Below are 12,168 nucleotides of genomic sequence, written 5' to 3' on the forward strand. Positions count from 1 at the left end.
AATGATTATATATATATATATATATATATATATATATATATATATATATATATATATATATTATATATATATATATCATTATAACAAAAAATAGTTGAATTTATATCATTACACATTTCACCTATTGATATACATTTCAACTAAACTAATGATATATATCTAATCTATGACGCTGAAAGATCAATGGGACTATCATCCATTTCAACCTTCACACCAGGAGCAGGACCAGCACCAACCCTCTCATCGGGATCAAGATTTTCAACAATGTACAATTCCTCATCATCTTCTATGACCGCTACACCCGCCGCCCGACTTAGCTCATTATAATCTGTCATCCGGCTGACATATCTATCAGGCCAGGTGTCTGCATCCTCTCGATGGTATTGTCTCCATAGAGCGGAAGTGGGAGGAATCGGACAACCATCCTTCAATTTCAATGCCATAAAATGGTTGTCATTCACATATGTCAGACACATCAACGGATCGATAGTTGGCGGCTGGGGTGGACCACATAGAGGGAAAAAGGTTTCTGATTTCCCAATGGACAACACAACAACCGTTTGGCTGAATTTCTGTGCGATGAGGAACCCCATATCCGGCATTGTCATCCATTTATCCGGTGGTGCATTGCCAATACCGGAGTAGGATAGAGCGTCCAAGACCTCGTTATACCGCCTATCATCATTAATCATCCTCCGATAGCGGCCATTTTCTACACCGATAAGCTCTTTGTAAAGGTTGTATCGGACTAATACGTGATCATCAACAGTCAAGTTACGTAGGACCGCAACTGCTCGGAACCCACAATGACCATCACCGGGTACATCCGTAACCTTTTCAGTAAAGTCATGCATCCAAATTGGGATTTGGTCTTTGTTTGGTATGTGGACTTCAACGGGTGTTGGCTTCTTCGGATTTTTTGGAATTGGCTTAGGAGGAGTAGGAGACATGTTGCTTTTCCGTGCTCTTTTTCTACTTGTCCCTGTTGACCGTGTCTGTGAACCCTGTGTTTCTTGCTCCTGGGAGTCAACAATCTCCCATAGGGAAGGGGACCGCCTTGTCGATCGAATGCTTTGCTTATCTTTCTTTGGAGCTCCTTTGGTGGTGACCTTATTTGGCGGTGGACGCATAGAGGTGGTTTTCGGTAAAACAAATTGTTGGAATTGTTCTTTCAAATGCACCTTCATGTTGTAATCGGCGTCCTTGAACCGGGCCTACAATGTGTAAAAAACTGTCATTATTGTTGTTGATGGAAAACAGCCAGAAACATGCACTCTGGTACCACTACTGATACAGTCCGGATTTTATTTTCCGAACCACATAAGGTAATCCGGATTATAAAATCTGGAACTTCGCAAAAAACCCTATGCATGAGTCTTAAATGCACTTGCATGGGGCGTAAATGCTACCTCTCCGGATTATATTTTCCGGAACCCATCAATTATGTCCGGAGTATATAATCCGGATTGCACCAGTACAGAATACAGAAACAGAAATCCTGGGCAGAACTTAAACATAGACAGTTTTGAAAAAAAAATACCTGGAGATATCCCATTCTGGCAATAAAGAGATGTCTTCTTTTTGAAGCTTCGGGTCAACCTCGTACTCGAACCTCAACCTCTTCCAGTGGGTGTGAATTTCTTCCAAACGGATGGCGGTGCCGTTCTTGATCTTCAAAGCTATCATACACGAACACGGTAATCCGTAAGTGATCAAACTCAAACAACCACATCTTGATTTATCCGTACCAATTTCAAGTGCTTTATTGTACTCCACTACGAGATGATGCAAAGCTTCCCTTGAAATGTTCCGGATCAACCTAGACCACAATGCCTTGTCTTTGAACCGATGTTCAAGCATGATAATGCTCGTCTGAAACGAAGCATGTATTGCGGTATATTGCAACTCTAGCATGTCATGAACGGATTTCCAATTTGTGCTCAAATCACCCATACTACTACTCAGATACTTTTTCAACCGAGCATGTGCAGATTCAGCTCTGTTTGTTGTAGTATTCCCCATATGAAGGTTTTTGTCAACCCAAAACCTCACAAACTTCTCCTTAACCGGATCCAAAATTGTTTTTTCAACATATTCCAAAAACTTGGGAAATTTTGCGCATACAACTTTGAACCGGGTCCAATTATCAATATATGTTTCCTCCGTTTCGGAGTCCACAATATCCATCCATGCAGCCATCACAGTCTTCGCCACCGAAGCAGGCTTGATCGCGTGCCCATTCTTTCCTTTGAGATCCGTCACTTTGCACTCACATTTTGTCCAATGTGATATGAGCACAACAAAGTAGTAGCTTTAGGGAAAACCTTTTCCACAGCATTGATCAAAGCATTGTCCCGATCACTGACAACTACTTTGGGATAGAGATCTTTGGAGTGCAACATCTCACGACACCTCTCAAGAGCCCAATAAACATTGTCTTGCCTCTCAGACAACATATAGGCAAAAGCAATAGAGTATGTTTTCATGGTAGAGGTATTACCGACAAACTCAAGCAATGGAAGACGATACTTGTTTGTCTTGTATGTTGAATCCAACACAAGCACCGTGGAGAACGTGTTAAACAACTTGATAGAATCTGGATGTGCCCAAAAAGATCACTGACTTCATTAGAATCATGATACTTCCTACAATGATAAACGTAACCATTATCAACCAAAGACTTCAAGAGATGTTTCATGTCATTCCTCGTACCCCTAATGGACCGCCTATACTTGTAAGTAGTATTATACATGTGTTTGATGGTAGTTGAAGTGGTACGGTTCCTCTTCTTTAAGTTGGTAAGCATTTGCCTCGGAGGCACGTTTGATTCCACCATCTCTTCAAGGTGAACACGTTCATTTGGGTTTAGACGACCGGCGGTTTTATGACCTTTCAACACATCTGTCATGCCATGGTTGTGTTTACCATCACCAACTTTGAGGCTCCAATCACCACCAGTCAACAAGTAACCTCTCAGCCTAAACGGACACTCGCATTTAACCGAACCAGCTATCTCGCACCAACTCTTTCTCTTGTATTCGGTGTATGAACCTCCCCTTTCACATATCAAAGTAACAAATGTGTTTCTTCCGTTGCCACTGTTATCGGATTTACCAATAACAGTGGAAAATCCAAGCTTCCTAGCTTTCTCTCGAACCCACTCCAACAAATCATTGCGTGTTGCAAACCTGTGTTTGGTGGTAAAATGTTCTCGCTGGTCAATACAAACAGCAACAACTGGAGGTGGTACAACAGGAGGAATAGGAGGAGGAGCATCCTCTACTTTCGGGGGTGGTGGTGGGGAATTCTCGGATTTGGCATTTCCGGAATCATGCACATTTTCAACTAAAAGAAGCGGCGACACAACAGGAGGTTCATTTTGAGGTAGATCATCATTTGGGGGATCAACAGGAACATTCATGACTGAAAACAGTGTGAAACAGAGTCAGAAAATGAACACAGTTTCTGCACTGGTACAGTCCGGATTACGAAATCTGGAACGCATGAATGCAATCCAGATTTCAAATTCTGGAAAAGTACACTGAAGATCATACAACATGATCAAATGTTAATCGCCTAAAAATCGACTAGGGAAAGGTTTATATACACATTACCTTTGCATTCAGACGAAAATGATGATTTTAACCCCCCTTGATGGCCAGATTGTTGCTCCAAACCATAATTTCGCCCAAATGGAGTGTTTTTTAGAGGTGTAGGGAGCGTTTTTGATAATGGTGGTCTGCTTCAGCTAGGTTCTGGAGAACTATATATAACCTAGCTGTCCGGATTACGTTTTCCGGAAGAAAAAAAAACGACTACTTTTCCCGCCTGGTTTAAATACAGGGTGTGCGGATTTTCTACTCCGGAATACAACCATTGTGTCCGGATTATCTTTTCCGGATTGTATTTCACCCTGCCCAAAGCCAAGTTTCGCAAGTCCCATGGGGCAGGGTGATTTCCAAATCATTTCGGATTATATGATCCGAATATTGTCTGAATTACATAGTCCGGATAAAGGGTATTTTGGTCAAAAAAACAGGGCGCGAGAAGGCCATAGGGTGGGAAAAGTAATACTCAAATAATAATTGCACGGACTTGTTCAATAACATACTTTGAGCACCTATAACATTAATTTTTTAATTAATTTTTCGAATATAGATTTTTGGACAAAATTCTTCAAAGGCTTTTACTACAGGATTGTTTGTTGGGATTTTGTTTCCACCCTTTAATCCTTTTTTTCCACTTTATAACTATTCATTGCTTATAAAGTTTGATAATATTTCAATCAGATTTTCTATTGGCCTTCTTGGTTTTAAATGATCCATTTTTTTTATGAAATTTGATTTTATATAATTACTTTATAATCATGTTGTCTTGTTTGTTATTGTCTTGCTTGTTAAAAGTATATTTGATACATTTCTTTATTAACTGCAACATCTTCTTCTGCATTCCCCAACTTCACATTTGGATCAATTGGTGTACTTGCAGGCTTGCATGCTGTCTTTCCAGTCTCTTGCTGAAGATCTGTAATGTATTTCTGTTGAGATATGAAAATTCCTCTCTTAGAGTGAGCCACTTCAATTCCCAAAAAATACTTTAATTTTCCCAAGGTCTTGATCTCGAACTCTTTGGCTAAGTGTTGGCATAACAGTTTTTGCTCCTCTTCATCATCACCTGTCACTATAATGTCATCCACATATACCAGCAACACTGTTACTCCCCTTGTTTCAGAATGTTTGACAAATAAAGTATGGTCTCCTTGACTTCGTTTGAAGCCCAAACCTACCATAACTTTAGTGAATCTACCAAACCATGCACGTGGTGATTGCTTTAGCCCATATAAAGCCTTTTTTAACATGCACACGGTGTTGACAGTAGCATGTTCACCATATCCAGGGGGCACATTCATGTAGATTTCTTCTTCAAGTTCTCCATGAAGGAAGGCATTTTTCACATCAAATTGGTGCAAGTTCCAGTTGTAGTTAGCTGCTAAAGATAATATCACCCTGACAGTATTCATTTTTGCAACTGGAGCAAATGTCTCTGAGTAATCTACTCCATAAGTCTGAGTGAATCCTTTGGCTACCAATCTTGCCTTGTATCTTTCAATAGAACCATCAGCCTTGTATTTTATAGTGTATACCCATTTGCACCCAACAGGTTTCTTTCCATTTGGTAAAGGAACCAATTCCCAAGTATTGTTCTTATCAAGTGCCTCCATTTCCATGTCCATGGTTTGTTTCCATTTCCTGTTAGACAATGCCTCAGATAAAGAGGTAGGTATAATGGTAGTGTTTAGGTTGGTGAGGAAAGCTTTATAGGTAGGTGATAATTGTTCAAAGCATAAGTAGTTGGATAGAGGGTAGAGTGGTTTATTGGTACAAGTTCTAGGATCTTTTCTAAGGGCAACTGGAAGATGTAAGTCTTCAGAATCTATTGGTGGTACTTCTCTGGATTTTCGCTTCTTACGCTCTATTGGGCTAGATTCTGGTTCCTTATGTAAAGATGGGTTAGATTATGGTTCATGTACATGAGAAAATTCAGAAATTGAATCACAAGAATTTGAAGGGTCAAGCAAAGTTACCTCATGTAATGTCGGATCAGACTCTTGGACATGAGTAGATTCAGGAATGGTCTTTCTTCGTGTATAAATCCTTATATTTTTTCCATATCTTACATCAGCTTCAACATTTACATGATTTTCAGAATCAACTTCCATCTCAACATTGTCACCTCCAATTTCAACCTCATTTTCTGGCCCGAAAGTAAGGTCAGGAAGTAGAAGAGACTCATCTTCCTTACTTATATTCTCCCCCTGAAGATGAGTTTGACCAAAATAACTTTCTTGTTCATGGAAGGTGACATCTCGAGAAACAAAATACTTACGAGATGGAGGATGATAACATCTGTAACCCTTTTGAGTGGAGGAATACCCTATAAAGACACACTTTAAGGCTCTAGGATCAAGTTTACTTCTACCATCACTATGGATATGGACAAACAACGTGCACCCAAATATTCTAGGGGTGAGATTATTGGAGGTAGGCATATGAGGATAGAATGACGATAGAACTTCAATAGGAGTTTTGGAGTCAAGGACACTAGAAGGTAAACGATTTATGAGATAGGATGCAGTTAAAACCGCCTCCCCCCAAAATCTCTTAGGAACCTTATTTTGGAATAACATAGCTCGAGTTTGATCTAACAAATGCCCATTTTTCCTCTCAGCAACCCCATTTTGTTGGGGGGTTTTGACACATGAAGACTCATGAATAATACCTTCTTTTTGACAAAAAGAATTAAACTCGTGATTAAATTAATCTTTGGCATTATCAGACCCGACTCTCTTAATACTTACTCCAAACTGAGTTTTAACCATTGCAAAGAAATGTTGAAACACAGAGGTAACTTCAGACTTTTGTTTAAGTAAATAGACCCAAGTAACTCGACTACAATCATCAATGAATGTTACAAACCATCGACTACCTGATATATTTGCAACATTTGAGGGACCCCACACATCAGTATGAATTAAACAAAACGGTGAAGTACTAATTTTATTACTGACAGTAAAAGAGACACGTTTGTGTTTAGCGAGTTCACACACCTCACAACAAAGACTCTCAACATCTAAATTTTTGAAAAGTGAAGGAAATAATTGTTTCATGACTCTAAATGAAGGATGACCAAGACGACAATGATACAAAAAGACTTTCTCCTTGTTGGTCTTAATTGATTCAGAAAAAAAAAAGGAATTGTTGTTGATGAGATTCTGGTTATCAAAATTATTAGAGGAGCTGATGGGATTCTGGTTATCAAAATAATAAAGACCATTCCATTCTCTACCATTTCCAATCGTCTTCCCCGAATCCTTGTCCTGAAAAACACAAGCATTGTCACAAAAAACAACATTACATGATAAGTCTTTTGTGAGTTTTTTAATAGAAATTAGGTTAGTGGACAATTTGGGAATATGAAGGACATTTTCTAGGATTATAGTTGGGCTTATTTGGACATTTCCTCGACCTGCTACGGTTAGAAGGGAACTATCTGCTATGGATATTTTCTTGTTGCTAGGACAAGGTGAATAAGTGGAAAAGTGTGTGGGTAAGGGTGTCATGTGGTCAGTAGCTCCAGAATCTAGTATCCAATATTGGTTAGATGGTTTATCCGAAGCATTAAATCCAACAGAAAATTGAGACTTACCAAGTGAAAGTGGAGAAAGAGATGTACCTGTGTATGCCCGAGATCTACATGTTGGTTTATCCAATTCCTTAAGAAAAGATCTCACCTTTTTTATTTCATCTTGAGTAAGGGGTTGAACCAATTCTCTTTTTGACATATTGATTGATGTCGTGGCAAACAGTGAACAGTGTCTGCGGTATGAACAGTACCGCGATGAACAGTGGTTTCTGATGAACAGTGTTTTCAGGATCTCAAAGAGTCCGCAATGAAGGCGGAAACTCACAATAAATCGCAATTAAGGCGGAAAAAAGAAAAAGTAACCGCAAAGACGGCGACTAGGGTTTATGCGGAAGCAACGCCCCCCATGATCGGGAGCTCTGATACCATGTGAAAACTGAATATATTTCAAAGTTCTGAATAATTTACAACCACTAATGTGTTTATATAGGCTAATGTAACTTGATGGGCAAGGCTAATAAACTAATGGGCCCAAAACAACTAATCACTAATAATAATTAAAATAAACTATTTCCAACATGAATTAATTAAGAAAGTTGAAATACTGAAAGTAACATGTAAGGGTTCCAGGCTAAATTGGCTGACAATTACAATCTGGATATTCAACAGCTACATGGTTCTGGGCAGCAATGTGAATAACAAGTTGTTCCTGCAACAGTTCTTGGTTCTTGTAACAAAAGTTGCCTATTGACATAGCGTTTGTTGTAGTTTATCACCTTGTTACGTTACGATATGTGTTAGCAGACTGTTTCTAAGCTCAACCTGATAATGATACTCAATAGCATCATAATCATTGCCATAATCTCGCCCAAGGTCAGCGCTTCTGTTTTTATTTTTAGCTTAGTTGAAACCAAGAAACCATGACCTTCTGTACAATGAATGGATCAAAGATAAGGAACAAAATCAACAAATATATTTCCTAATATCAATCTCGAAATAAACAAAATAGAATGCAAATCGATGACTCAAATAAAATTCCAAAATATGACAGAAATAGAAATTAAATTTGTGCAAAATTTGTAAAAACCTAATAACTAAATTATCACAAATCATAAACAAAAAACTAGATAATGATTTTTGTGTAAACTTAATACCTAAATTATCGCCTTGTATAAAGTTATTCTTTTCGAATGTCGTTACACGCCATTTGTTTGTTTTCTTCAGTGTATGTGGTGCTTATGGTGACGAGTGATTCACATGAAGAGTCATTTACAGAAAGACACGTGCACAAGACGAGTAATTATAATTTGAATATGGGATCAACTATCTTCCATCAATTGTAAAACATATTATAATTTCAATTTTGTCAAACAAAACAGAAATGGTTCAGTTGGGTTTTACTATTGAGCATGGACAATAAAATTTGCTCGTCATTTTTTTTTATTTGTTTTAACCCACAATTTTTGCTATTGAACCTGGACAATTAAATGAAATTGGAATGCACGATCAAGTCAAATTCATGCGACCATTTCATTTTTATATATATCGTAGTTTTAATATTAAATTTTATAATAAATAACATTTACATTACCACAAAAAACATGGATACGTTAACATGAAATTATTATTTTTTGTCAAGTAATCTAGTGGTTAAAAATTTATCTCTTAACTTAAATAAGAGGGAATATGGGGGTTCGAACCACAATTCATGCATATGTAATGTAATATTTTATCAACTGAGTTGACTTCAGGAGGACTGAAATAATTTGTTTTAAAATCTACGAAATAATTGTTTTAGCATCTATAAAAAAAGACTAATTTGACATTTTTATTTTTGAGGGTTAAGACTAATTTAACATATATTTAAGATTTTAATTACTAATTTGAATATATTTTTTTCTTATTTTGATTTTAGAGTAAAGTTTTATTCCACTCCTTAAGAAAGCAAAGTTTCATTCTAATCTCTAAAAAAAATATATTAAAACTCAAAATATACAAAAATAAAAAGTTAATAAATAATAATTTGTTTTAAAATCTATGAAATAATTGTTTTGGCATCTATAAGAAGACTAATTTGACATTTTTTTTAGGGCTAAAGACTAATTTAACATATATTTAAGATTTGAATTACTAATTTGAATTTTTTTCTTATTTTGATTTTAAAGTAAAGTTTTATTCCACTCCTTAAAATAAAGTAAAGTTTCATTCTAATCTCTAAAAAAATTAATAATATTTATTAAAAATCAAAATATAAAAAAAGAATTAATAAATATTTTTTTGACCAAAATTTTTAATAATAAATATATTTATAATGTAAATAGTTCGAGACTAAAAATGTTTGGTACCCGCAAAAATTTCTTTTATTTTGATGCATATGTGAGAAAGAAGAAAGAAATGAAAATTAGAAAATACAAAAGAATAAATGAAGGCACATCAGAAGCCAAATAAGTAATTAACTTATTGATGTTGACAACTGATATTATGTATAATTTGTTCATGACATAATAGAACGTTACAAAATTTTATATGATTATTAAAAAAAACTAACTATTTGATTATTTGATAGATAATAGATACATAATACATAAATGTGACATGAGTTTTTTTTTTTTTTGAGCAAATTTTAACATGAGTTAAAATTTACAATCACTGTGTATTTCTAATATATATAATATTATTCTCACATGACATGCACAACTCAAAGAGTCATGCCTAATACATGAATAATAAGGAAGATATGTATTATTTGCAATATATAGTTAAAATTTACAACAATACATGACGCCAAGAGTCACATTAAATTCATGAGAATGAGAGAAAATTAGTTATGTTTAATTTATCTAACAATTAAACTTGATTTTTTTAATTTAAAATTAATGATATATTGATTATGTCTTTATATTTTATTTAATTAATAAAACATACATTCACCAACCATTATAGTATTGTATATTTTCTTCAATTTGTGTTTACATACTATGATCCTTATTGTAGATGGAAAAAAAAAAATACTTGCATGGACTTGTTCAATACCATATGTTGAACACATTATAAACATTCATTTTTTATTTATTTTACAAATATATATTTTTTGACAATTCTTCGGAGATTTTTTTTTTTAATATTCTTCAAAGGTTTTTGGTATTTATATACTCCCAGAATTACAATATGTAATTGTCAAAAAAAAAAAAGAATTACAATATGTAAAACACTCTAGAACCATTCTTCTTTGTATTAAAATACTCAACACTTTATTTACAAATTGTACTTTTTTTAAGAATTATAAAATTGTACTTGATGTCATGCTGCAATATAAAGTCAAATTTTACTTGAAAATTTAATGTAATTTGTTTTTTTATCAGTCATAGGTTTAGTGAGTTGAATTCTGTTAACTATCAATAATATATTAAAGTTTATTCACTTTTGTTGATATTTGTGTTAGTTTTCAATTCGATTGATGTTGAACATCCCATTCCCTTGTAGAAAGGTACAAGAAAAAGAAGCCAAATCTGTAACTATAATTCACATAAACATATTCAAAGTATCCTACAGTCATCTAGCTGCTTTACTGTCACATATTATTCATACTACTACCTGTTCTTTTGGATACTATGTTAAGTTCAGTTCGAGTCCACATTTCATTATTTCCACACACACTCAATATAAACCAAAAATCAAATATACAAACTTTATAAAACACCAGATAATGTGATCAACAAATCAAACTTTATAAAATCTACAATCAAACATCTTTAGACCTCAAGGGTGAAGTATGTCACACCCAGGCACGGATCTAGTGTGGGGGCAATGGGGTCAAGCGACCCCACTTGCCTCCACATGGGAATTGTATTTTTAACCCAAAATTAGATATATATCTAGTTTGACCCCTCTTTATATAGTATTATTGTCTTTGCATAGTCTATTTATTACACTATAAAAAATTACAAAACTAAGAAGTATTCTAATTAGTGTTCTAAGAGCACTAGTTAATAAATCAAAAGAAGTAATTTTTTTATAAAAAGTTGTTATAATTATTATATCGATACAAATAATGCTTATTTTTAAGATAAAATTTTCTTTTATGAAATCTTTAACCAATTATCTCATAGCATATCGTTGGCAAGACCATACAACTACTATTATAATATAAATTATTCTTATATTTGTTGAAAAAGGTTGTGACTGACGCTACGTTGGTAGTGAAAAAATAATTAATTATGGTTATATTTTTTATACTCCGCTAGAAATGGACAAATATTTTAAGAAAAATCAACATTTTAAGGCAATTATAAATATAACTTGTATAATTTTCGCACACTTACACGTTTATAAAGTTTTATATAAATTTTTATGATATAACTTGATCCCACTTATTAAAATTTCTGGATCCGTCACTGATCACACCACATAAAATTGTTGCATATTGTCTGTTATCATTGAAAACAAGCCTATTTAGTACTTTTGCAAGAAGCAAGTGCCACTAGCTATAGCTTCCTACATTTTTCTTGTGACTTCATGATTTCTTATTGAGTATCCTCATTCACATTATATGTTCCATCATGTATGATTAAAAAAAATAGTTCCAAAGTCCATTCATGCCTTAAAAAGTTTAAGACACCTTATTATTCTTCCTGCATAATGTAATTTTTTTTTTTACCTCCCTTCAAATTGAAGTACAGAACATTAACTTTCTATAAGTTAATGCCGCTCTTGATGCCCTTCAATTCAAATTGAAGCAAAAAACATTAACTTTACATACTTTGACTCACAAGACTCGATATGCATCTTCCATAAATTCTGCAAGAATGGTGTTACCAATTTCAAAACCAATTGTTTCAGCATCAAGTCAAAGGTCCATCCACATTCCATGTCTCGAAATATCTTTCCAAACAATTTGCTTGTGTGCGGTGGGGGCAAAGGAAGGACAAGCCAACACACTCCTTCCCAACCTTGAGAATAACCTTTAACCCAAGGTGAGATCCCAAAGTAATGCTCACAAACCTCCATGAGAACCTCGTTGATACA

General features: G+C 34.7%; 1 pseudogene; it reads right to left on the reverse strand.

Annotated features, from left to right (window-relative positions):
• Window positions 1-164: 164 nt before the first annotated feature.
• LOC146908703 (PKS-NRPS hybrid synthetase cheA-like) lies at window positions 165-3,943 on the reverse strand (annotated as a pseudogene).
• Between the last annotated feature and the right edge of the window lie 8,225 nt (window positions 3,944-12,168).

This window comes from Medicago sativa, chromosome 7 (genome assembly GCF_051527215.1).
Source record: "Medicago sativa cultivar Bolivia chromosome 7, Bolivia_mono, whole genome shotgun sequence".
Taxonomy (NCBI): Eukaryota; Viridiplantae; Streptophyta; class Magnoliopsida; order Fabales; family Fabaceae; genus Medicago; species Medicago sativa.